The sequence below is a fragment of the Anas platyrhynchos genome, chromosome 8, assembly GCF_047663525.1.
Source record: "Anas platyrhynchos isolate ZD024472 breed Pekin duck chromosome 8, IASCAAS_PekinDuck_T2T, whole genome shotgun sequence".
Classification (NCBI taxonomy): Eukaryota; Metazoa; Chordata; class Aves; order Anseriformes; family Anatidae; genus Anas; species Anas platyrhynchos.
In genome coordinates, this window is record NC_092594.1 from 10,033,844 (window position 1) to 10,060,538 (window position 26,695).

At 43.4% G+C, this 26,695-nt stretch overlaps 1 long non-coding RNA gene across 2 annotated transcripts; it reads right to left on the reverse strand.

The window, feature by feature from the left end:
• Window positions 1–1,274: 1,274 nt before the first annotated feature.
• LOC106016842 (uncharacterized) lies at window positions 1,275–19,613 on the reverse strand. Of its 2 annotated transcripts, none has more exons than XR_011811135.1 (4): window positions 19,305–19,613; window positions 16,016–16,197; window positions 11,283–11,462; window positions 1,275–2,573 (listed from the first exon to the last, which is right to left on the reverse strand). It is a non-coding gene; the product is annotated as an uncharacterized lncRNA (long non-coding RNA). The 2 variants fall into 2 exon arrangements; XR_002401728.4 differs by lacking the exon at window positions 1,275–2,573 and adding an exon at window positions 8,769–8,871.
• Between the last annotated feature and the right edge of the window lie 7,082 nt (window positions 19,614–26,695).

Consider the following 26,695-nt stretch of genomic DNA (forward strand, 5'->3'; position numbering starts at 1 on the left):
AGATGACAAGAGTCCTTTTTGGAAGTCCTAGTTAAAGTTCACTGCTGGGCTGTTGCACCAGGAGTGCTGACTTTCCCAACACAACTACTGAACAGCTGCTGCTATAGTGAAAGCATTCCAGAATTTAATTGGGAAAGATTTAAAAAAATTGCATGGCAAAGCACGAAGAGAACCCCAGCATTGGGCTTCCTCACCCTCAACACCTATGCTGCCCAGTCAACACCGCTGCAGGAGGCCTGGGTCACAGAACCAGAAACTTACCTTGTTGGGCCCCTTCTCCTCCCATGATAATTCAGTCAAGACAGCCCACAGGAGTATTACTACCAAGGGGAGTAATTACTCCTGACTTGACCTCAGTTGCTAGTAAGGAGTCAGGAACTCCTGGCTGCCCCACAGCCCCTTCCTGTGGTGTAAGCTCCCACCTCCTGCATCCATGCTTCTCCAGGCCCCTGTGGTCCCCACATGGTAGCTGAACACGGGCTTGTGTTTAGCAAATAACAAAAAGAAAAGTGAGGCAGGCTGGGCAGCAGCAGTGCTTCCTGCATATCCAGCCATGGGTGTCACAGGCACAGTGACACATCACACCGCTTTCCAGCTTGCAACACCTCCCCATGGCACACACTGTGTTGGTGTGCGAGATGGAGATAAGCTCGTTAATGATTGTGTGACGCCTGCTTGCTGTGGTGTAGGAATTTTGTGGATACTGAGGTTAGAATTTCATCTCTTTTTCCTTCATGGATTTAACTAAATCTCACCCAGGATTTCGAAGCATACCAGGATTAGAGAACAAACTCTTTAAACATGAGCTTACTTCTTACATTTCTTACAAAGAAGCATAAGAATTCTTACAAATCCCTCCAGCTGGGATCAGCAATAACAGAAATAGTTTTAAGGTCTCCATCTTCATAGCAGCAGGCTGTGTAACAGCATACAGACTGGGCCTAGGCAGCTGCGGCTTTGACTGGCTTTAGCTGAGTTCTGGGCGCTCATTGTGGTGAAAGCCAGCACTTAACTCACCTGAACCTTCAATCCTTAAGTACAAACTATTTGAGGACAAATACTATCAGCTAACAGGACTGCGAGCCCCCTTCCCCAGGAAATCATTTTTTGTCTCAGTGCTTAGGAGTTTGCGTGGAGCACAGTCCAGTGGCAACCACCTGATAAACAGGCAACATGAGTGAAAAGTGTCTCCTTGTGGAAGACTGGACACAAAAGCATCCTTGAAAAATGCATACAGGATTATACAATTATATGTAAGATAGTAAATGCCTCATTCTCCATCTGAAATGAAACCAGTATGAAACCTCACTCGAGGTGAGGAAAGCTGTTGCAGCTTGTTGGAAGATGCAGGTTACACAGGTGGTCTGGGTGCACCTGGTGGCACCTAGCCTTTTGTTCCCTCCACCTGGGCCTGGTAGCCCTGTCCTGACAAATTTCCTTGCAAACACTGGCTAGTATTCACAGGAGGTTAATTCCTGTGTCTTAGCATGCCCAACAGTCCCAGTTGCACCCAGAGAATTGCCTGGATACCCAAGAGAAGGAGTGCCCAACCAGGTCGGGTGTCTTCCCTCAAAAGTGATGCCTTTTCCACCTTGCATCTACCCGCAGCCCACATATCTTTAAATGAAGGAGTCAGCAGGCTGGGTACAGACCCCGTGGTGCTGGCACTGAGGTTTTCCCTCCTGCCAGCTCCTTGTGGAGGAGAGGGGAAGGTTTGGGAAGTCTCACCTCATGGCAGATGGCAAGTCCAGACCCTCAGCACAAAAACTTTTCTGTCCGCTGTCCTGCACCCTCATTCTGCCTCCTCTGGGGCTTGGGGAGAAAATGCTGTGGTCTGACAGCTCCGCGCGGGAGGTCTGCGCTTCAGGCCGGGAGAACAGGAGCAGGTAGTGCAGTACGCGCTGAGCCACTGAAGTCTGGTTCAAACATACTTCAAAGCTCATGGAAGCCGACAGGGGTCTTACGTACTGCTACTGATATTCACATCAATCCGGAGCACTTTGTCCAAGTCCACACAGTGGGATCTCTGCAGAGTTATAAATAGACCCCAACTCTCAGGACTCCCACTCCCATGCTCTCAGTCCTTCTTATTGCTCACTGGCTACACCTGGTACTCTTGGATTTTGCGTCTTGTTTTTCTGCTGACTACAACTTGTTTCTTATCTAAGGAAAAAGCAAAGATTAGTAGTTTTGCTGGGACACTAGCTCACCTTTTCATCATGTTCATCTCATTACAAAGAGCTAATTGGGCAGTAGACTCTGACAGGCAGCTGAAGGAGAAAATCTCATCAAAACAGGGTGTCGCATCTCTGAAATCTCATGGAAATGTGCTCATAGATCTTCAGCAGCTTACATTGCTAAATATTGATACCTTTTCCCAGCGTTCAGCATTTTTTTGTTACTACAGGTGCACTTTCTGTCAGCTTCACACTGTCTGTAGACCAGCTCCACACACGGCCAGATCAGGTGTCTCTGTTGAGTGGTACACTCCGAGGCTGGATGCATCCAGTCTTGTAACAATGTTCCTGTTGTTTTCACTGAGACCAGGACAAAGTGCTCTGCCTTCATTATACCTAAAGCCAAGCGTAAAGATTAACAACAAAGAAAAAGTATAATGCAGCCAGTTTTATCCAAATTGTTGTAGGCATTTATGGAATCATAAAGATCAGTAAAATGGTCTTTGTGTAAAATACCTCAACTCCAAACATAATAAAAACTAAAATCAATGAACATTCTTTAAAACGAGTGAATACACCCACACAGTTCAAATTTCATTGTGTTTAGACATGCACTAGATGTTCTGATGCATCAACTTTGATTTTGCCTTCCCTTCCTCCCAGATATTCTTTTTATCAGGTTGCCTGTAAGAAATGCATTGAACCCAGTGGGGGGAGTAAGGGGGGTAGTGTTTGGTTTTAAGCATTCATTAAACATCTGTAGGAGTTAATACAAAGGAAGAGTCTTTGAATAAATCTAAAAATTAGGAAATTGTACTTCTGATCTTGACTTCATCCTCATGCATCAATGAACACGTTTTAATTTTGTTCATCTTTATTGTGTTTAAACCAAACACTGAAAACAACAACCCTCATCCAACTGTTATATATCTTTTTTAATGACAGGGTAGCTTTTGTTCTAAACGCACATGTAAAAAGACTTTCACTTTAATATTCCAATTCTTAGCTCTTCAACTTAAAATAGTGCTTTACACGCGATCTCTACTGATAATGACATACATTTACATTAGAATTCCAACTTGATTCTCTACCTTTCATAATCTACATATATCTTTTGTTTTGTTTCAGATTCTTTTTCTTACAGGTTATGTAGATTTGTCTGCAGATTTTTTCCCCCAAAGAATATCCAAAAATACACGTCTGCATAGCATAAAGTTGGAAGAACTGTTTGTCGCAGTATGCTTGACAAAACAAGCCCTTTTTCTGTGTGCAGATTATTCATGAGAACGTTTCCAGGTTTTACAAATGCATTCTTTATTAGAAATTATTCTGCGAATTTCATAATTTAAGGCCAAAAGGGACTATTAGTTCGTCTATACTCTGACCTCTTGTACCACATAGGCCACTATGTTTCACCCATGCACTAAACTCAAAGACTTCATTAGACTAAAGTATTTCTGCCTTCAGATTAAATTGTGCTCCACCGGTCAAAAAGAAAAAAGACAAAGCTGCCAGCAATACCGAAGCCCCCTGCAATAGCAAAGAATTATTGAGATTAAATATGCCCAGATCATCCCGGTAGGTGAGGCTTAAATTTAATGAGCAGTAGGACCTAGACATCTGAAGATCATTCTTTGCACCAGAGCACTCATCTGCTCTTGCCCCAGGGCAATTAAGGCAGGCTTTGGGTCCCTAGCCATAAATGTCTAGTGCCACTTGACACTTCACTTGAGGTATCCTGGTGTGTCTGACTGCACAGTGGCAGCACGGACCTGTGCTCTTGGGAGGAGGATAAAGACAATACACACAAGACAGTGACAAGTGGCAGTAGACCCTCCATTTTGCAGCTCATTGTGTCCCAAGGATGGGATTCAACCCCACAGTGAAGATTCAACTGCGAAGGTGCCCGACCAAAGCCTTGAAGCCTGAAGTTTCATTATGCACACAGTCCTAACCCAAGAAGTGGAAACATGAAGGTAACACTGATGGCAATGCTGGCACCCCCACCAAAACTTGTGCCAGGACGCACCAACACTCACCACCTAGGCTGACCACCCGTGGGCTCCCCCAGGCTGCCCTAGCAGATGGCTTTCTGTCAGCCATACAGTGCACAGTTTAGCCGGTACTTTGCCTGCTGCAGGGCTCGCTGGGGAGGTCTCTTTCCCTCACTGCTTCCAGTGAGGAGTGATAATCTCAAATACTGACGATCTCCTAATTATGTATCCCTATCCTCTACCTCAGGCACAACACAATTGGCTTTGGCGGTTTGGTTCCCACATCTTGTAGGCTTTAATATTTTCTTTCCCTTTCTTTCACTGTCCTACTGCCATAGGTTTGCAGACTAGGCCTGTGAGAACACAAGAGCATGCCCATCTCTACTTAAGAAACACTGTTTTTTCATGGCAAACAGTCAAATTTCACAGTCTGTGAAATCCATGAGATGTGAAAATAGTGTAGTCTTGCACTGCTATCCTCTCAGAAGTGCTAAGCAGAGAGCAGCTCTCCATAGCCCCCACGGCTATGCATTTCCATAAAAGACAAGAATCGAGGCCTCACCAAGTATTAGCGTTCTTTAAATCATAGGTAAAACTAATCTGTATTCCAATTTAAAGAAAGCCTCTGAAAGGACAAAACATGCATGTTGATGGCAGAAAAAAAAAAAAAAATCATATGTCTGCTCATTGGGAAAAAAATCCAAGAATATTTAATGTGTGAAAATAGGACTCCAGTTATGCTGTTAAGAATAATGAAATCTAGGGTGCTAAGTACTCTATGTGTCGCTGTACAAGTTGAGCTGCCTGAGGCAGTTTTAATTTCTACAGCCAATTTTTCTTAAATTTTCTTTAATTTACGCACTGAAGTATCCATCACCCACGGAGGATGGGGCTGGACAGGGCAAACCCCAGGGCACTGTCTGCCCCAGCCACAGCTGGTCAAGGCAGAGATGGAGCTATGGGGCTGGGGCTGCCCCTGGGCAGCCACACATGCCTCCCCACAGGAACAGCCTCTCTGCCCATGGATGGGGCTGATATGCATCCAGACACTGCGAATCAAGACAAATCTAATTTCTTTGTGGTCTTGGGTGGGAATGCCTTGGACAGAGAGGAGGGCAGGGAGCGCAGAGCAAAGCAGCAGGTGGGGTGGAGCTGTGCTGGCATCAGCCCTCGCCCAGGCTGCAGGACCAGTGGCTCACCCCTTCCTCCTGCTGCTTTACCTCCGCTGGGCAGGCTCAAAATGCTGCAGCCATTGCACTGAAGACCTAGGAAGGAAATACCTAGAATGTTCTCAAACTGTGAATCTAGGAACTATTTTTTTTTTTTTTTCCATTTTTGTGTCTCTTTGGTTTAGCCTAGATGTGCCACCTAACAGCATGCAAATTGCCTGCCTCAGGACCTGCAGCCATTTCTCACCAGAGCACACGTCATGCACCTTTCTCTGGGCAAACAAGATATACTTTGATATTAACATTTTCAATAGTCTCAAAATGTAAGTAGCTTGCCATGCAATATCATGCTATTACCTTGTCGGAGCATTTCACTCCTCTTTTTTTTTTCCTTTTTTTTTTTTTTTTTTTTTTTTTATTCCTTGTAGCTACTTTCCTTGTCAAGAACAAGCTGAAATTAACTTGTCAAAATTATTAAATTTGAGAGGCAAACATAATCCAAAATTGGATAGACACAAACAAGTGACAGCAGCAGGAGCGTGCACTTTGGGGGACTACACAAGGCACATTTGCATTTTACTCGTGAAATATGTATTTACCTCTGCAAATCACCATGGAGCTTGCTGTAGTTTTACTTCATGGGAGTCACTGAGTTTTAGGCACACGCCGTCTGTTTGCCACTTTGTGTATCTGCCCAAACACCAGCAACCTCCTCTGCATCTGGGAATTCTTCTGGAAGCTTTTTCTTCTGGCATCCACCAGAAGGAGCAGAGATGGTGCTTGTGAGATGGTGGAGACCATTCTTTTCTCTCACACACAGTCCATTGTTAATGAAATGTCCCATAAATATTTGGTTTGCCCTTAGACTGCCAGGAAAACATTATTTCAGATTTGCATAATCTTCACTGCTTGTAATCTACCACGCAGAGCTGCCACTGGCTGTGCTTGCTGCAGTACCCAGCTTAAAGGGAAATAGCTGCAGGAGAACCAGCAGGCCAGCAGTGTGTGCCGTGGGGGAACCTACAGGAACGCCCAAAGGAACAAGGACTTGCAGTAGCATCTTCGTGGGGTGCACTGTGTTAGGATCGGAGGCCTCCTGGCCAGTGGAAGCAAAGGGATAAGTGTCCTTGGCTTTGTGGGGAGGCAGGCGTGCTGCCTGCGGGGCAGGTGCCATGGGCATGCTGCCTCAGGGACGATACGCAGACGTGCCGCAGGTGTCCCCATGGTGCATGACACCAGCAGCAATGCTGAGCAGCAGGTTAACACACACCCATGCCATCCCTGCGTGTGAGCAGGTCTTTCATTCACAGCAAACAGCGATAAATGGGCACAGCGCGGTCAGATTAGTGCAGGCCTTGCTCATGAGCAGCCTCTCCTGAAAGCACCTGATACCATTTTTGACAGCTCTCAGTATTTAACAATTACAAATCAACAAACTATTGGCACAGAAATTGGGAAGTCCTCCCTGGCTTCCTCCCTCCTATGTTCAGGTTTCTTCATGAATACTGCAGGTGGTTCAGGAGGACTGCAGCAGCAGCCCCAGCTGGGAAGGGCAGCACAACCTCTGCGTGGTGCAGGGAGAAGTGGGCATGTCCATATCCTTATCTCCAGGCCTCATGCTTTGCCCAAAAACTCTTCTTGGATTCGCCTATAGTCTGTGTTGAGTTGTTGAATTTAGGCACAAACCAGTATGCAAGGACAGGTTCACCACTGGCATGGTTCAACTTTCATGCATTCTTAATTTTTTTTTCAGCGTTGTATCCAAAGATGCACCTACTCCACACCCACCGTTTTCTAAAGTTGAAAACCTGACTGAAGCAGACTATGAATGTTTTTCTCTGCTTCATTGTGGGGTTCTCTCTTCTTCCCTACTCCCATCAGCAACCAGAAAATGTCTTCAAAACTTTGACAGAAAGATAAGGCACGTGAGATAGTATGTTATTCTGAATGGAGTTTCTGGAGCAGCTGAAGTTTTGAGCTCATCTACTGCTCTCTCTCTAGTTTGATTCAGAATCACATTTGTCCAAAATTTCAACCGTGATGAACTTTCCCAAAACAGAAGCAGCAAGCTGCTTCCCACCATCGCATACTTGGCCTGTATCCCGTCTATCCATATGCAGCAGATGTAAATATATTTTACTGGCACAAGCAGCTTTCTGCACATGGCATATTTCTAAGTCTTCTTTAGCATCCATGTGAAGAAATAAATTAATTTTATTGATGCACTCTGTTGCCCCAATAATGCTTCATAATGACCTATGAATGCAGGTCTTTCTTAATATGCATTGATCAATAACTCAGATAATTATGTCTCTTGTCATTTTGCTGAATTGTTAACAGTTCTCACCAAAGCTATAATCATTCCTTACAGACAACATAAGTCTTCCAGGAGCTGCATTTTGCTGGCTTCCACGTATTGTAGACCTGCACATACATAGATTTAGTGCAGACATCAGTTGCATCGGTTAATTTTGGACATTGCCTTTTCCAGCTGTGCCCAATTATTGCAGGTAAAGCTTGAAAATTCTCCCAACATGTTAAGGACATTCAGAGATGTTTTGGAGAGCAGAATGGAGCAAATTCAGACAATATATATTTTTTTTCTAGTGTATAGTAATACACTGGTTAGGGAGATGGTGCTTTAATCAGGGAGAAGACGCCTATAAAGTCAGAATGAAGTATTCTGGATGGAGACAACTTGTCTGGTGGCAATGAAAAATCCTGCGTGTCAGCACATTCATTCTTGGCTTTGTCCCTGCTCACTGGATGTGACTCAAAGGAAACGCTGGGCTTCAGTTTCTTCATCAGCAAAATGGGGATAATATTTCCACTTATGCAAGTCACTTTAAGTGGAAAGCACTGCATTCATGCAAGATAGCATTATCGTGCCAGTACACCGCAGAGTTTTTCACTTTCTGCCTGGAACATTTCATACAAATCCCTCCACATATGGAGCAGAACAAGGATTGCAGACTGCAGAAAATGTGATTTTTAGGGAGCTGACAGCGCCACTTACATTTCTGCATTTTCGCATTTCAAGTACAGCTAGGCTTGGCAATGAAATTCACCATCATCTGGTGGCTGTTCTGAACCGGGCTGACCACTGGGTGTTTCCTGGCTGGGGTCGGGCAGTCCCACAGCCCTGGCTGCAGGGCAGGGCCAGCATGTGCCAGGCACTTTGTGCCTTGCCAGCAGGGCTCGGGGGATTAGCGCTTTGGTCCCCCACAGCCAGCACCCTGCAGCCTCTCAATGCCGCTCCATCACAGCTGGAGGCAAGGGCAGCTCTAACACCTTGCTGCTTCGCCACAACAACGTGGTGAGAGCGTGGCTGTGGCCCCGTTGCAGACTGCCCTGCAGGCCCCACTGCGGCCGTCACAGCCTGGCCTGCCCATCACTGCCAGCGCCGAGCCCAGCCCTGCCTCGCATCCTGCTGTGCCCGACTCCAGTCGGAGGGCTGGTGGGCGTGGGGCTCTGCTCTCCCTCCTCCCCGAGCCAGAATGGGGCTGCAGACATGCACCATACGTTGCATGGCTATCAAAGAAAGATGAATGATATTTTAATTACTGTATTTATCTCAGAGAACACAATGATTAGGTTTTTTGATGAAAATAAATGTAATAAAGGCTAACGGACTTTTGGTAGCAGAGCCATTAAATGCTCCATCTAAATACGGTCTAGATATCTGGGGTGCAATTAGGCTACCGCGCTGAGTGCTTCTCAGTGTAAGTGTGCGGATGCACTCTAACCTGAATCTAATTCTGCGCAAAGGCCAAAGCAGAGGAGCACTATTTGTGTTGTAATGATTTAGTAGAAACGGGCAACATTACATTTCTAATCCCTTTTGGTCAATGAGCACGTTAGGACTTTCAGTGCATGCTACTCAAGACCTAATTGCTTTTAGCAAGTCCTGCACAGAAGATGCATCATCACGACAAATGCAGGGCTCGTCTGTGGAGAAGTCAGATGCAGAGCAAAGCGGTGGCTATCAGGAGGATGTGACACATGATACAGGAGCTTTTGTAGCTAACTGCAGAAGTCACACACGGCTATTAGGCCGCCACTTGTAAAAACAGAGCTGAACAAATAATTCAAAATGAATAATTTATTTGATTAATTTTGTCTCTCTCTGCTCAGGGAATATATATAAGTCAATCACACCATCTTGGATTTATTTGTTATTCAAATATATTCAGCAACTTTCTTTTCACTATATTTTTTTACTCTATGGATTAATCAGAATATTTAAAATTAAAAATACACTGTTTTCCTGTGATTGGCCAGACGTGCCACATGACACTAGTTTTGTTCTGTGAGCAGCTGAGCATGCCAGCACTTCTGGAGTAATCCTTATGCATGCAAAATTGAAAATTCAGTTTTGACAAATATTTGCATGTGCATCTTTGGAATTCACTTTCTGCCAAGAAAACTGTCAGCAAAACTCAGCACCTCTTAAATTTGTAAAATGTGAGAACTAAAACATGCATTTTAACATTTGCATTTTTTTTTTTTTTTAACTTTTATCTGGAAGTTTTAGAAGAATATAGTTGCCCTTAAAGGATGCGGTGTTGCCAATTAGGATCGCGTTATGGTTTTGAATCACTGGTCTTACAATTGCTTGGTTCTGTCAGCAGCCTGTTGTCCTAAAAGCAGATAGTTTTGTAAATGGGCAAATGCTACATGCATTGCATGGAAGCTTTCAAAAGTCAAGTGGTTTTGCCCTGATGGATATGTGCATTGTTCCTGCATTAAATATTCCCTCAATTATTGAACAGTTCTTGTTCCATTGTTAGGAAAAAATGGATTTGAGAACAACTCAGTGAATGCATACACAATGATGTTAGCATCTAACGTGGCTAAAGGGAAAAAGCCAATTCACCAGAGAAAATTTTCCTCTCGACTTTTTGATTTACTACGAGCAGCTGCTGGAGGAGCACTCGTTACCTGATGCGTGGTTTCATCCTGAGCCCCTTGTCAGGGATCATCCACTGTTCGTGTTCCCAGGAACCTCCTGCGCTGTCTCTGACCTTGTTCCCCATGGCTGTGAATATACACGTGCCCAGCTAGGTTCTCGAGATAGCAATTGCCCACCATGCGTAATACATACGGGGCCGGCATGTGTGTGCGCTTGCCTGACTGAGAACCAGTACGTCTGACTGCAGGATTTATGTCTTAATATATCCTTAAAGCAGCCTCCTAGTGTTCACAGGTAAGTACATGCATTAAAAAATTTAGGGTCTGTCTGATCTCCAGTACCTCTGTCCTGCTGCTGACTCAGGGTGGGAATGAAGCAGAATACGTCCCTACCCACATGTGGCAGAACTACTGGGTTGGAAGCTCTTCCCCTACCAGTTATAGGGCCTGTGGGAGCCCACAGCAGAGCTCGGCCCAGCCACCACTACCCTGGCTGCACACAGACATGGCACGAGGACCTGCATGCACCAGGACTCTGTGAAGAAGCAACAGCCAAAAAAAAAAAGCCCAGGCAGAGGGAGGGATATCTGTGAAAGACCATAAGCACAACTACACACCCATGGCGTATGGTGGGCTATTAACCCATTGAGCAAACAGTTAACCCATTGAGCAAACAGGTGCTTCAGTTGCCAAGCAGGATGACTTAAATGGCTTAATTTACACATCACAGCAAGCTTTTCCTAGCACAAATTAATAAATTTGCATAGGTTCTTAAAATAATCAGGTAGAAGCTACAAATACTTCCAGCAGAGCTGCGCAGGCAGGAGAGGTATGGGCCGCCTCCCAGGGAGCCTGGCCTCACGAGGGTACCAAACCAGTGGCACCTAACAGAGGCTAACAACATTTCACGGAAGCATCCTGGCACTCAGGGGCTCCTCTAAGCCCCAGCAAAACCCAGATGCCACCGTGTTATCCCCGCAACTTCCCCTCATTCCCACATTTTCATGTGTACAGCTGCAGCACGGACTGACCTCTGGTACTTGAGGAAGGGCCTTGCACCCCCGTGGACATCCTGCAGCTTCACTGGGTCGAGAAGGCCTGGGGCACTTCAGCAGCCTGGTCCCAGCACCTTCACTGGTGCTGCATGCCCACGCAGTGTGCTCAGGTCTGGCCACGGGCACTCCACTTGGTCCAGTTGGCAGCAGCCAGCTCTGAAGGTATCAACATCAAACAAGATTGAGAAGGAATACTTGTGTGCTTGCAGCTGTGCAATGACTAGGGGCATGGAAGTTAATTTTTTAAACAGCTCCTTCTCTGCTAAATTAAAAAGCAAGGTTTGTAAGCAGAGAGGGTGGAAAAAAACATGGGTGTTTGTGCAAAATCCTAAAGAAACATCAGGCAGGGACCTGCTGGTTTTCCTGCAGAAGCAGGGTTGGATGCCTGCCCAGGGTACACGGGGCCAGTGCCACCCCGGCTTGCTCTCTCCTGTTTTTCCCAGTGCATGTCACAGCACTAGGTCATCACCAGGTGCTTCAGGAGGACCATGAGCATCCCCTCACCTAAGCATAGCGCAAGGTTGCCTCTGAACCCCAGGGACACTTATTCTTCCCTGACTGAGCTACGGTTAAGAGACCACCGCTGGCATCTAGAAATGATGAAAGAATTAGTGGGTAGGGAAAAGAGGCCCCTATGTTAATCATTTCCTAGCAAGGTGCAATCCTGCTGTCCCTCCTTTCTTTACATTTCTCATACTTAATTTGTTTTTCATTTGATTTTTATTTTTAATATTTATTACTTGTGGTTGAACGTTGGGTTATAGCGTGTCAAACTTGACAAAACTTCAAGCAGAGGGAATGATAAAAAGTATCTTGAAAATCATATTTGCCCCTTAATAATTTAATTCTGTAGAAAGGGAAATCAAAGCATCACAAATTGATTGCTGTGAAACAAATTACAATTATTTCCACACATCCAAATAAATCTACTAATTTTAGGCATCTGACTTCAGGCATTAGATGGAATATGCAAATGCACATGTTGAAATGATGGCCGTGTCTCTAGAGCTGCTCACTGATTTCTCTGTTCTTACTAGATGCTCAATAGTTTCAGACTGCTATTGAGGCACACAGTAAATTAGCTGCTCTTAAGCATAGCCTGTTAAAAATATTAAAAAGCATAGCTGTAAAATACAGCTGACGGTTTTAGGCATCCAACACTGGCTCCTCTTTTCCAGAACGCAGACTCCAGTGTCCACTGCTGCTCTTCCCAAACCTGCCTCCAATTAGGTCGTTCTGTTCCAGCAGCCATTAGCTGGAGCCCTCTGCTTTGCCTTTTAGAAAGAGAACAGCATGTGATGAAATGTCCCTGTTGAACAGAAGTTTTCCACACGTATTCTACGAAGTGTACTTGTTCAGCTGTCACACTGCTTCACATAAGAGAAGTCATCTGATATTGTTACTGACATACTAGTCTAGTGTGGCATTTAATATTAGGCTTTATATAACTCACAGGGATAGCAGAGCAAACTCAGGTAATCAAAATAAATGAAGACAGGCTGAATAATGCATTTGTTAAATCTAAATAACATACAGTGGACACCTTTAAAGTGTTTTCCAGGAAAATGTGACTCAGGTACATTATTGATTGAGAAGATAAAGACAGGTGTTTTCAATTCCTGTATTATGGAAGCAGAGAGGACTTTGATAATGTAACAATCATCTTTTGTTATTTCGCTGCAGTCCAATACAGCTAAAATCAATTTTTCATTGTACTCATTTACGGGAAAAGGGGATAATGGCAAGGACAACACAGCTTTAATAGAAAGAATAAGTCATGATTTAATTCAGATGTTGTACTACAGCTACAAGTTGGAAGATATATTTGTATATAAGGAAACAGTACAAAGGAGTCTGCATGCTTTCGAATAGAAGTCATGGCTCTGCATTTCTATTTATTGGTAGTTAGGTGGAATGATGCAGCATTATCCTGACAGCAATAGGAAGCAAGAACCTTTTAAAGTGGAAAAAGATAGCTGTAGGATTATGAGCAATCTTTATAGAAAAATAAAATAAAAAGCAATAGTAAAAGGGCACTTTTAGGTCTTCATTAATATTTGTATTTAAGTAAAAATGACAAGCAGAAAAATCTAAAGAAAGGCTAAGTTCACAATCAATGTAATGCTTTTCTGCACAATTGAGATCTTTCACAAATATCTCAGGCATTTTTGAAAAAATTTGTTCTCATGGAAAGTACTCAGGATGATGATAAAATAATGATTTTTTTTTTTTCTGGCAAAATAGATTGCTTCATGACTTCTTGAATGAAACACAAATCTAAGAGTGATAGTGTTTGAGGCTGGATTAGTCTCCTGGGGTTGCATCCAGTGTATGAAATTTCATAGCTTTTCCAAGGAGTTCAATAGTGCTCTTCTCTGTGGCAAGATGCTGCTGAATGACCCCTGAAAAAACACCCTACAGACTGAGCTTCAGAAATGTTATTGCTGAAAGCTGCCAGGAGTTAATTTAGCCCAGGTACAGCCCAGAAATATTCTGCATGGCACATTTCTGAGCAGTACTCATTAAGCCAGCCTAAATCTGACTTTCATCACCTACTTTGGAGCAAATCAGGATTCAAACTCAGATTTTAGACCTGGTTTCTATGTCTGTAATAGACCTGCAACTAAATCTCAGCCTCGCTTTTTAAAAAGCATTTTCTATGGGAAAGTGGACAAAAGGGGTAAAATCCTTCCCTAATCCTAAACTCTCTGTATATCTGAGTCCACATTCCCCTCTGAGGAGCAAAGAGGAAATGAAAAGAATAAAATAAGAAAAATCAGTGAGGTTTTAAACCTTTCCACTGCGGCAGCAGTCACCTCCCCCCAGCCCTTCCCAGCCCCTTTGTAAGCTGGTGAGAGGAACCAGGCTCATCTGCATCTCAGCTAGGGCAGCTCAGGGAGGCATTTCCAGCCCCAGGAGGACACCTGGGATGTACACCAGAAACCCTGCATCAGCTCTATATGGCCCCTGCCATGCTGGGAGACATCTGGCCAGTCCCTTTGCCCCTGCCAATGGAGTCTCTGTCTGGGTGTGGGGAGCTCAGGGCTCTGGTCACTGGAAACCCTGGTGTTGCTGTAGGACCCAGGAAATGGCCAACAGAAATGCTCAACTACATGCAGAAGGTGCAACATGAGAGAGTTTGGGAGAGGCATGGATGTGCTGCCAGGGAGAGCTGTTCCAGCTCAGGGGGCACTGTGCTGCAAGCACTCAGGATCCCAAATATAACAAGGCAGGGTTTAAGCTTGTCCCTGAACCCACAGGATCCCAAGGCCAGGATCTCTGGCCCTGTACCTACCAGTGGTGCTAGACAAAGAACAAGGGTGGCATATCCACCACCTTTTCCTCACTATCTCAGTGCATGGGTGGCTGTCTCCCCGCCGCACAGCTGTGGGGACAGACAACTAGCTTCTCTTCACATGATCTTTTCAGGGTCCTGAGACATTTGAAGGAACGAGCTCTTGCTCACTGCCTGTCCAGCAGCTACAATATCACCTGACAATGATGTATGACCTCTTACATATGTGATATGTGCCTTTTAATAGAATGGAAAACCCTCTCTTCATCTTCATTAGATGGGAAATTCACCACTAGCATTCACCACTTCCCTATCCTTGAAGGTAGATCTGCCTTCATAGGTAAAGTTCATCTCCTCTTCACTCCCTTTCCATCTTTCTTCCCCACCTCCTTTATTTTTCTATTACATCTCATGTATTTTTCTCCTAGTTAAAGGTTTCCTGATACCAATGCCTACTGTTTAGTTTAGAATTACATGGTCCAGGCAGGAATTCCCCACAGAAAAAGATCTTTGTTAGTGGGGAGGTGGTGGCATTCAGGTTGTACTGATAAGTCACAATTCAGAGATTTCTCTTAACCCTTGCTTTAAAGGAAGTAACTAACCAGTTCTGATCTAGCAAGCATGTGAGCAGGGTGAAAGCCACACCCTTTCAAACACTGCTCAGAGCTCCCAAAATGCCCTGTACAACTTCATGCCTGTACAACTAAGGAGAGTTGATGTTGAGAGGAAACTTAACATTGCAATAAGAAGATAAAGTAAAATAATTAGCAAACCTTTCATAACTTGGTTCTGTGCCACTGCAAATGCAGTCTCTGATCTGAAGCATGTCAACAGGCACACTTTTAAGCTAGAAAGAATCAAAGATTGACTTCCTTACATGTATAGGTGTTTCAATTTCCTGGCAAGAAAATAAAACTGATACAAAGCACACAAAGGACCCCAATATCAGTGCGAATGTCACTGGTAGTGCAATGCATTATAGAAGATCATTGCAACAAATCAAGTTCCTAAGCGTGACTTTCCCTTTCATGCAGAGAATGGACTAATTCGTTCCCCAAACAATGGAAAATTTCGCGGAGGCTCTGGAACAGATTGCTCTGCTTGCTCCATTACTCACAGATCAGCTTGCCACATTCAGCAACAAAGGCAAGGGCTAAACTCTTATTTGTTGTCCTCAATTTATGAAAAAATAATCTAGTTCATAGGCAATGAGGTGCTTCAAGAACTTGCTGAAGTGAAAGCATCTCTCCATCAGCACAGATTAAGCTTCAATATGACTCGCATGATCTGTGCACTACTATTTTATGCTATGTTGATTCATCTAAGGAATAATTGTGAAGACTTTATTGGATTTCCTTTGTTGCTAGAAAGAGAAAAACAAACAAACAAAAAAAACTGAGCTGTCTGACTGTACCTTGGCTGAAGTTGCAGATCTCAGCAGGACATGGCCATCACAATTTTGGATAGGCCTGTTGTATGACATGATATCAGTAGTCCAATGACATGGTCCTGGGTCATGGCATTTCCTTGCATCCATGGAATACTCATTTTTCATAAATTTTTGACTGCCACCACTTGGCGCTAGTGGACCATCATCTGGACATGCAAAAGGAAATAGAACTTATCATACATAATTCAGTACTATCGGCATCCAGCACCGGTGCTTTCCAACTGTGAGATTTAGGAAACTCTCAAAAGGTCAGTGAGCGGCTTGGAGCTGCCTAAAACTGCAAGTGAAGTATCTCCAAAGCCTGGCACACGTACGTCCCACAGGGCTCAGTGTTCAACCAGTTCCCACCACAGAACCTCCCAGCCAGGCAGTGTGCACACAACAGCCGCTGTTCTGCCAGGAGAGCCCACAACAGCCACCCATGCCAAAGGGATTTCTTTCATGATACCATTCACAGGGTGAGCTTTCAGGCTCCCAACATGCTGCTCCCTCTGAATTGTTTCAATGGCACTAGCAAGACTGCAAAAGATCAGCCACGAGACATTGCCAATTGTCGTTTCCACAAATCAGTTTAGTGAAACTTGATGCCTAGGAAAGGCAAAACACGTAAGGAGATCATTCTGCAACCTGCTTAGGAAATAGACATAGAAAAACTGGATGCCCACTTTGATCATAAAATAAATCTTCCAGAGACAAGTTCTGAGGATCTTAATCGTATTGAGTAGAGCACAGTCCCAGGAAAAATCCCATGGTAATCCATGTTTTTATTCAGAATGTTTTCATTGTTAATACATCAGATTTTGCTTTTATCTGATTTATGCTCAGTGATTATAACAAATAGTGTTTGCATACAAAAGAACAAGAAAGAAGTGCTACAGTTACCAGAGGACGGATGGAGGATAGCTGGCTAGATGTTTGCATTGGTAAATAGTATTCAGTGTAATTGTTTTTAAAAGCATTCAGGTGCATCTTGTTTTGCTTCCATATGACTAAAAAGGAAGAAACTGATTTGCAGCTTGGGATTTGAAATAGCTGATAAAAAGCCAGAAAATCATTTCTTATAAAGTACTTGTTCAACAGCTGCAGCATCATGCTGCAACCTGTTGGGCAAATGCCAGGCTACCCGTTTAATGTCTGGAGATTGATAGCCATTAGGAATCTGATGAGTGACAGGCTGAGAAGGTACACACAGTGCCTGGACCTCAGACAGGCCTAGGGATAAGATCCTTAAAAAAAAAAAAAAAAAAAAGTGTATCTTTAATTTAATTTAAGACTGATCAGCAGTCTTTGTTGTTCATTTGTTATTTTTGGACCTGAAGGCAGTCTGGTGAATGGCCACTGATAGCTTTCTTGAAACAAAACCTGTTCTTTGTCTCCAATGAATTCTTGACAAAGTCCTGTTTGAGATATCCAGAGAACCTGGAACATCCAGGTCGTGTGATAATTCCGTGTAATCCAAGCTGCTAACTCCTTTCCTTTCTCCTGCACATCCTAGCCACAACTCCCTGCTCAACAACACGCAGGATGTGTTCGGCAGCAGGACTAAAACACATTCACTTTCTGTGCCCTGCTCTCAGGGTCCAGAAGCCTTCCTTCTCACCAGCAGCTCCCCCTCAGATCCACACGTGACAGCCTTGCAGGCTCCTGCAGCACCAGCCCAGGCTGCTGCCATCCCTCTGGACAGACAGACCTGTTCCACGTCCCTCTCCCTGCCTCTTGCATTGGCAGCATCCCTACTATACATTCTGCATGGGACAAAACAGATGCTACCTCTTCCTCATGGTTGGGATGAAGAGGATACTCAAAGTGCAGTCAGTCACTTTGTGTAAGTGCCTTTTTGGGGAGACTGGTCTCCCAGGGGTGTACTGGAAAGGCTCCTTCTTTACCTGGTCCGAATTGCTTTGCAGAAGAACTCACATCTCATGTCTGACTCTACAGGGAGCCCAAGGAAACTAAACTATTTTAGGCTTGAGCACAGTCCTTGCATGAATGAGCTCAACCACAGGCTTCCTGCTCAGTAGGGGTATGTGGCAAAATGAATATGACCATGCACAGGAAGGCAAGTCCACAGCGGTGGTAGATGCACTGTCTCACGTCATAGCGCAAGGGTGTCAAGTCATCAGCAAGGAGCAGCCAAAACCCATAAGTGCATCCCATACACACCCCATTGCCTGCACTACTGGGCTGCTCCTGGCTCAGCTGCAGAAAGCTTACAGGCACTAAGCCAACCCAGGTGCTGTTGCACTTTGGATTTATTGTACAGACACAAGCCTGATGCTGGTTCACAGGAACCCTGTGCCTGCCCTGAAGAAAGATGTGGGTGGGAGACTTCACAGCATTTTGCATCTGGAGCTTCGCCTCAGTGTTACTAATACAAAAAGTATGTATCGCAAGGAAGTAAAACAGATGGCTTTGAGGTTTTACACACACAGAGCAGCTTGGGTGAAAATCTGATTTAAAATGACTACCTAAAGTCCCAGTACCTCTGGATTTTTCTTCTGGAGAGCTCCTACACTATTTTATTAGAAAAAGCAGCCCAGGAGAAGCTTCTCAACCTTGCTGGCATTAACTCATGCTTTGCTCCCCTAATCTTTTTGTCTTCAGTTTTGTCAAATAACAGGGATGCAGAGAGAGACGGAGAATTCTAGCCTAAAAGCCAGTTTCCTCTGTTACAGCAAGTGATATCCCTAAGGTCAAGGATTGTCTGAATCAATAATGTACCAATCTCAGTAGCCCCATTTAAATGGTGAGTCAGTTCACATAATCCAGCCACATGTCAACTGAAAAATAATGGTTTTGCAAACACTTTGCAGCCATCCATTTTTTAGAACTTAGTAGTAGTAAATTATTGGATATCAGTCCATTGTTGCAACTATATATCTTTATGCAATAGCAATTTTTCTTATACTTTTCTCATGCTCAGTTGCTTATTGAGTATTTTTATATACCCTATATTTATTTTCAACTACAATATAAAAATATTCACTGGAATTTTTCTATCTACAGCAATTTTAAGTGACTTAGTCCAACCAGAGTTTACAAGTGCATTTCTCAGGCAGTAACAGCTGCTACAAAGCATTTGGCTGCCCCACTATTTCAGAGCACACAATGACTTACCCTGGTCAAATAATAGCTTAGGAACTACCTTTGCCTCCGGAGCTAACTGCGTTTAACCAGGCTGTCCTTGTACATTGGTTAAAAGAAACAAAAGTTCATATACTGACATTTTCTACTGGAGAAAAAGAAATCTTACTCCATACTGCATCCCCTCGGTACCAAGGGCAGCCGAGGCAGCTGGCTTCTGGGACACACAAGGAGCAGGAGCCCTGGCAGCATCCCATGGTGAGACCAGGGGCAAGGGGTCCCAGGCAGTGTCCCCTGCCTGATGGAGCACATCCTGCCCCTGGAAGCAGGAGGGGACAAACCCCACCTGAGACCAGCCAGTGCCTGCCCCATGCTGCGCTGCAGCAGGACAGCCCCACATGGGGCACTAATATGGTTGCAGCTTCCACAGCAGCTCTGGGACACAGCACAGATAGCTTTAAAACCTCTCAGGGGAGGAGCAAATCAGTAGTGCCTGGGGAGGAAAACCCTCATTAAGAGATTTGGCAGGTGAACCTTTTTGTACAGAAGTGGATGAACTCCACCTGGTGCACTAGAATTCTACAAAAAAAAAAAAAAAAAAAAAAAGTAAGCTAAATTAAAGGCACCAAAAATGTCTAAAGCAGTACAAAAAAACCCTCTGGTTTAAGGATATAGAGATTATGCAAAACTACTTTTTAAACTTCTTGTTTTAAGTTTTCATTGGGATTGCATGGGAGATACTGCCAATATTTCACCCATATTTGTGGCTCATGCAAACACAGTCAGTGAACAGAAAACAATGCAGTAACAGCCTTTTTCTGGTACATAGTAACTATGCATAGTACGCATTTAAGGATTTGCTCTAAGGTTATTCTGGAAAACACAGGTGAATACGTAACAGCACTGCTGCTCTGTGCGCAGACACGACACTGCAGCACAGAAAACCCCGCATGCGGGATGGAGCAACTCAGACCCTGAAGTCGTCTCTAACCAACGCGTGGCATCGAGCAGACAATGTGCTGTCCCTGCATCACTCACCAAGCAGCTTGTGGTCAGAGCAGCCTGGGGGGCAAAGCAGCTCAGCGTGGCCTTGGGGCATGAGCATTCACCTCTCTGAGGAGCAAAAGGCTGATCAGGGACAAAACACCTTGTACATGAGACTTATGAGGGCAAGCTTTCCGTGGGTACCAGGTACATGACAGCACGCTTCCTACTTTGAGTTAAAGGAAAATCAGATCCCATCTTATAGCTGAAGTATTTTGGCCATCAACCACCAGGGGCTTTAAACCGGGAAAAAACATAAGGCAGTACCAGCTGTTAAAATATTACCAGAAGAAAGAACAACATTGCAATACATGTTATAAAGCACATGACATCTGAAGTGCTGTTTTCTTTTTACATGGATTGTCTCATCAGTTTCATGCAAAATAGCAAGTTAAACTAATACTGCAGGTTTTTGTTTTTTGTTTGTTTGTTTGTTTGTTTGTTTTTCCTAAATTACTGATTTTACAGGAACACGAAACCTCATGGGAAAGTCAATGCGCAAGTTCTGCCTCCCTGTTGAAACTTGCCAGCAATATATTGTGACAATGTCTCACACAGATGGATACCAAAACCGACATTAAATACAATGCAGGGCTTGACTAATGCTAGGTGAACTTGACACAAACATCAGACCAGGAGGATTTTCAAAGTTGTGCAGGCTATGCAAAATTTGCTAGGAATGTTTTGTTTTTAACATGGATATCAGTAAGCATGTGTTGCACTTGTGCCACAGCTGGGTTCCTGCTGTCCTGATTTCCTGCTTATCTCCGGCTTCTTTAAATCCCAGACATTATGAGCTACTAGGTAAAACTATATTCTTACCTCTCAATTAGCTGCTGTGGGAATGGCTATTCCAAGTTAAATTTAATCTTGATTAAAAGTCCTCCTCCTCTTTTTTATTTTTTTTTCCTTTGGTCTGAGGTTACCAGTCTTGAAAGAAGGACACAGGCAATAGAAATGAAGGGCAGCAAAGCCCCAGGCTGGGAGGTGCAGCCTCCACTCATCCTGCCCAGGCACTGGTCCTTAGCTCCACTGGTGTCAATACCAACCTTGCTGGTGATGGTGGAGGAGTTGTGGTTGGACTTTGACAGTTTTCCATAGCTCCCCTAGAGGGTCCTATAGCTTCATAATGGTCAGAAGTGCTTGATGTTGCATTGAATTTCTGGAGACATGAAAGACCTTTGGTTTTCAAATATGTCTACTTGAAAACAAAACAAAACAAAACCCTACTTCTCTCCCTTCCCTCAGTAATGTGCATCAAAATTGAAGGGGACAACTGAGGATGCAGGGCTGGCTGGCTCTGGTTGTAGGCTGGGGAGGCTCATTGCAGAGTATGAGGCCATGAAGCTTGTTGTATGGATTGACACCTTGCAATCCCACTCTGCTTTTCCAAAAACTTCTTTCCTATAAAACAAACTTGTAAATATATTCAGAGTAAAGAACCATTCCAATTTCATATTGTAATTTATACTTGCATTTATGTGAGTGTATGTATATTTATGCCTTTGTTAGTATTTTATCTTGCCATCACTTAAAGATTGTGAAGATGAAATAGTCATTATTTTTTCCACGAGTATTTCTGTATGGAGTAGTGTGGTGAGATGTAGGACTTGAGGCAGAGAAAGAACATTCTGCACTGATCACCGAATGCATACAAATGCATTTGAAAACAGGATGAGTTTCATGGTTTTGGAAACAGATCTCTGAAGATGATTCCTGTTAGAAACCGTTAGATGAAAATGCCCCATTGCTGCTTTGTTTTCTGTCTGCTGCTTTAAATTAACACTTTGAAAAAAAAAAAACATGTATTGTAGCTCTATCTTATTAATGTTTGAGTAACAGAACACACACAGTTTTTGAGCTGGCCTATGTACAGAATTTCAAGAACAAAAGAAATCACTTGAGGATAAAGTCATATGTGCTGAATTCCAGCTCTTCAGAAGGATGAGTGGTGGTAGGAACACTTTATTATTTAAAACAACAAATGACAAATCCTGATCTTCTCTAACACCCTGGTAACTAAACTAGGGACTAACATCATCAATAGGAACCTGAACAGAAAGAATAAGTGCCTAGCCCAAGGTCACAAAAGCAGGGTGAGGAATTCAGCCTCGTGACTTGAGACTGTAAGCCAGCTATTTACTTAAGAGTGATATTTTCTTCCTCCCTCTCAGCTAAAAACATCCATGTACAATGTAAAATGTTAGCATCCTTAGTGGCTGGGCCACTTTTCTGTCCTTTAGGTCACGGGAAGCTTTTAGCTTCTTTCTCCTGATTTCTAAGGCACATTGAAACATTACAGGCTCACAATTAAATTTTAAAATAAAAATATGAAGTTGCCTCAGTCTTTTTTTTTTTTTTTTTTTAAACAAAAACAAAAGCAAACTAGATTCCATCCTCTACAGGACTGCCCTGCCAAGAATGGAAATGTCATTGAAAACACCACCACCTATTCTAAACTCCACATGGTATAGATTATTTAATGAAGTCTTGCTGCTTTATCAATAATAAGAACCGTTGTGGAGAACAGTATAGTAAGAATTTACAATTCTCTTCCTTACAGGCTGCATGATATCATGATGTCCCACAGCTTCTCAGAAGCTACCCACATCACTTTATCTCTGCATCACTCTGAGAAAAAGACAACAGTTTGATGTTTGCTACTTGGGTATCTTGAGTTGTCTACTTCTTCAGCAAGACAAAACTGAAGACAAGCACATTTCACATGAGCTTCATGCTCTACAAGGAATGAAAGGTCAAAGGGTAGCAGGCAAAAGCTATTTGCCATTCAGTTCTAATTTCCCTCATAAATTATTAAGCCATCCCTTATGCATTTCCATCTTTGATAGTCTTGTGGTATGAAGTGTAAGTCAATGGATAAGCTAATTGCAATAAGCAGAAGTGGTATTTAATGCACTGGACACTTTCAATAGCAAAGTAGTTCTAATTAGTGTTTCTAACTGATGTGACAGCAGTTTACAGAGCGCCAAAATAGTTCCTCATTTGTCAAGTGGGTCTGAAGCTTATGGCAGCTTTCTGATCATCTCCCTTGCCGCAGGACCTGAAAGCACCTTCAAAAAGCTTTCTCTCATTGATCTTTAGTCAGATGCTGACTGAAAGGCACACAGCTTTGCCAGAAAGAAGATAGATAGATGCTGCACCAGCATGAAAATGTCACTTGCTTAATGAAAAAGGGTATCTGCCCATAACCTCTCTGCATGCGTGTATGTGCACACACATGCACATACGCAAGCCCAAACCCAAAGAAACTACAAAAAGGCATTTTCATTAAGCAGCTGACTGCGTGTGAAGTACTGTCTGTAAAAGCCTGTCACACCAGGCACAACATGCATGTACACAATCGTGTATCTATGCACAAATAATCACACAGACCATGGCTGAAATGCAGACATTTAAAAAGGTGCATTAAGCTCTTCCCTCTAGACTTTTGATGGAGTATTAGGCATGCAGTGCATCAGATGAACTACACCATTAGTTTCAAAATGTCAGAATTTACTTTCCTTGTCTATGATTTTTCTTCTAATATATCGATAGTTCAGCTATCCTGCTGTTCTCTAAGGGCTGAGGGAGTAAATGATGGTGTGTCAAATAAAGAGCAAGTATTTGCCGTATCTAGTGTCAAGAAAGTTCAGAACAGTTTTCCCTTTGTTACACTTGTTTTATAGCCATCATTAAATAATTAAATATTGTGGTTAGTTATGGGATAAACTGTGACATTTTCCTATGCATTGCAGACAACACTCAAAAAGGCCCTAAAAGCCTTTGAGACTGAAGGGGGACTTCTGTTTGTAAATCCACTGCCAAGTAGGTCTGTCAAAAGCCACTGTTGTACTGAAATATGTGCTCTAGATACCAGGAGCTGTGCTGATGCAGTACAACCACAATTTTTTGGTGGCACCATATGTGAACCATAAACTTACTCAGATACTAGAAATCCACCACTTTTCTACAATATATGTTCCAGAAATCTCCCAATTCCTGAAAATGAGAAGGGGACATGCAAAGAATTGGGGCTGATCATTTCTCTGGTGCCTGTACTGGATGGAGGCCAGGTACCTTGGCTCATGTGGCTGATCTGGCAGCCAAATATCTGGTGCAAAGAAGCATCCTTGCCCAGCTTTCTTTCACTGGTAGCCTTCCTTGCTGTGTTTCTTGGGAACAGTGCTCCAAAGCCAGCAGACATTTCAGAAGTGCTGAGTGAAGTCTCCATCAGCCCACTAAGGCAGGTTTAGGACTACTTTTGGCTCCTTGCCTTAGCATAAGTCAGACTTGAAGGATATCCTGGTCTGCTGTCCAGCCCGTGCGCTTCCTTAAAACAAAAGCTGTCCTAAAAATGCATTATTTGTACCATATAAGGGGGCCAAAAAAGGTAAGAAAAACTAAACAGGAATGCAGAAATAATAATCACAGAAATCTTCCTTGATAAGGAAGAGAGCTTCCCCACTATACTTTACATCCAGAATGAATCCTGGAAATACTACTGCTCTTTCCACAGGCAAAAGAAGACTCAACATCTAGAAAGCATTTTCTCTCAGCACAGTAGCCACAAACTTTACCTCAGCATTATTATTTTTTTTTCATATCACACAGGTTTGATGTAGTCAGGAGATATTGAGCAGTGCCAACTCTCCTATATCTTAGCTACCTCACATCTAAAGAACAAAATACATGGTGAAGATGTCTAAGTTTCTCGCTTTGGGGTTTGGCTTTATTTTAAGAACTACTACAGGCCTGATGGTCCATTGCTATTCTGGCATTATGAACATCTTTGAAGCAAGCACAATATGGTAGGATAAGCCCCCCTCCATCTGAAGAGGTGACCACTTCCTTGCTCTGAAGCATCTACTTCTGTAAATATTCCTCAATTTGTAAATATACAGTTTAACCAGCTGAAATAAGTCATTTCAAATCAATCAAGGCAGATACAGTTAATTCTTTCTTGCAGGAGACCACAGCTCAAAAACATTGAAGGCAATGACTCTTGGTACAGCCCAGGCAATTAGGAGTATGGAAGGGACTGGGTCAGAACACGAGTCAGAAATAAGAGAGAGTGTGCACTAATTGGAGAAGCTTTTTATTTTATTAGTGCTTCCATGTCAAATTAGTCAAATGGTTCAGGCACTTGCAGAGCAGCAGTGAAGTGTGCACGCTGCGTGCCTGCCCTAGCACAAAGCCACGTGCATCTTCACATCTCGCTGCCATTGCTTTGCAAAGTGAACATCTTCAACAGTGAGACAAAAGGCTGGCCTGAGACAAGTAAGCATGGAAATATATTTTCACCTCTGTCGCAGCACAGGCACTTCTCTGAGGCAGAAGAGCTGGCGGGGCCGTCTGTGGTACCAGGCAAGGACCTGTGCTTGCCCTCTTTTGCTCTAATGTTGGGTGCTTGCATGCTGGCTTTCATGTGAGGCAGAGCCTTCCTCCCTTTGAAATTCTCATGCTGATTCTCTGAAAGTGTTCCAGAATGCTATGCAGCTTTGTTTAGATTAAAACAAATTGCCAGAAAACTTGCTTTTATAATGGAAGTGTGCTCTCTGCTGCTGCTTCTGATGTTTATGGCTTTAAAAAGCAAATAGGCAGCCAGTGATGCAGCAGGAGAGCCTGTTTCACAGAATCCCATCTTCTTGTTTGTTATTTCCCAAAGAGCATGGTAGCACAGGACAGAAGAAGCCAAAGCACCACTGTTTTACCATGGTTTAGGATACCATTTTGGAAAAATCCAAGTGTCACGGGGGACAAACATGCAAGCTGTGCTATATAATTTGCATTTTCTATGATTGAAAGTCATCCTCATGTTTAGTGTCTCAGGTCTTCATAACATTGTCATCTTCCCAGTCCTTTCATGTCTGTCTTGTTTTCCCTGTATTTTTGGAAGTTGTTTTTGCCATTTGGTCCACTTAGTGACTTTTTTTCTCTGATCCCATTTTAATGCTGTCCCAGAAAGCCTTCCTATTCTTTTATCAGCTGATGCCCTATACTTTCAAACTAATTCCTCACTAAACAATAGTTCTCCAGTTTCTTTTGTACCCCTAGATCTGTTATGAATATTAATAGCTCCTGGCAAGCTCTATATTTGTGGGAGAGTGCTGGTGTTTGATCTGTGGCTTTTGCTTGAATACACTACCACCTCTGCAACTGGGGCTTGGGTCCCTTTTATGTTTTTCTATCAGATTCCCTGCTTCATTTCCATCTTTCCCTTTTACTGCTAAGATGGAAGCTGTGGAAGACTTTTAAGCATTTTTCTTTATTAAGCAAGCCTTCTCATACTGGCACAGTCTATGGTGATTTCTGTCCTCATTGTGGGCTATTTCTGTACACTCCCTAAAGGCATCAAGCCATTCAGGTAGTAGCGTGTAATTTGTTTTGTACTGTGGAATTCCTGCCATGCCTATATGTATTTAGACCACAGGCAAACCAATAAAGTTGTCATAGAAACAAAGCATTTCATGAATAAATCAATTGATAACAAACTTGTAAACTTTGAAGAACCCACTG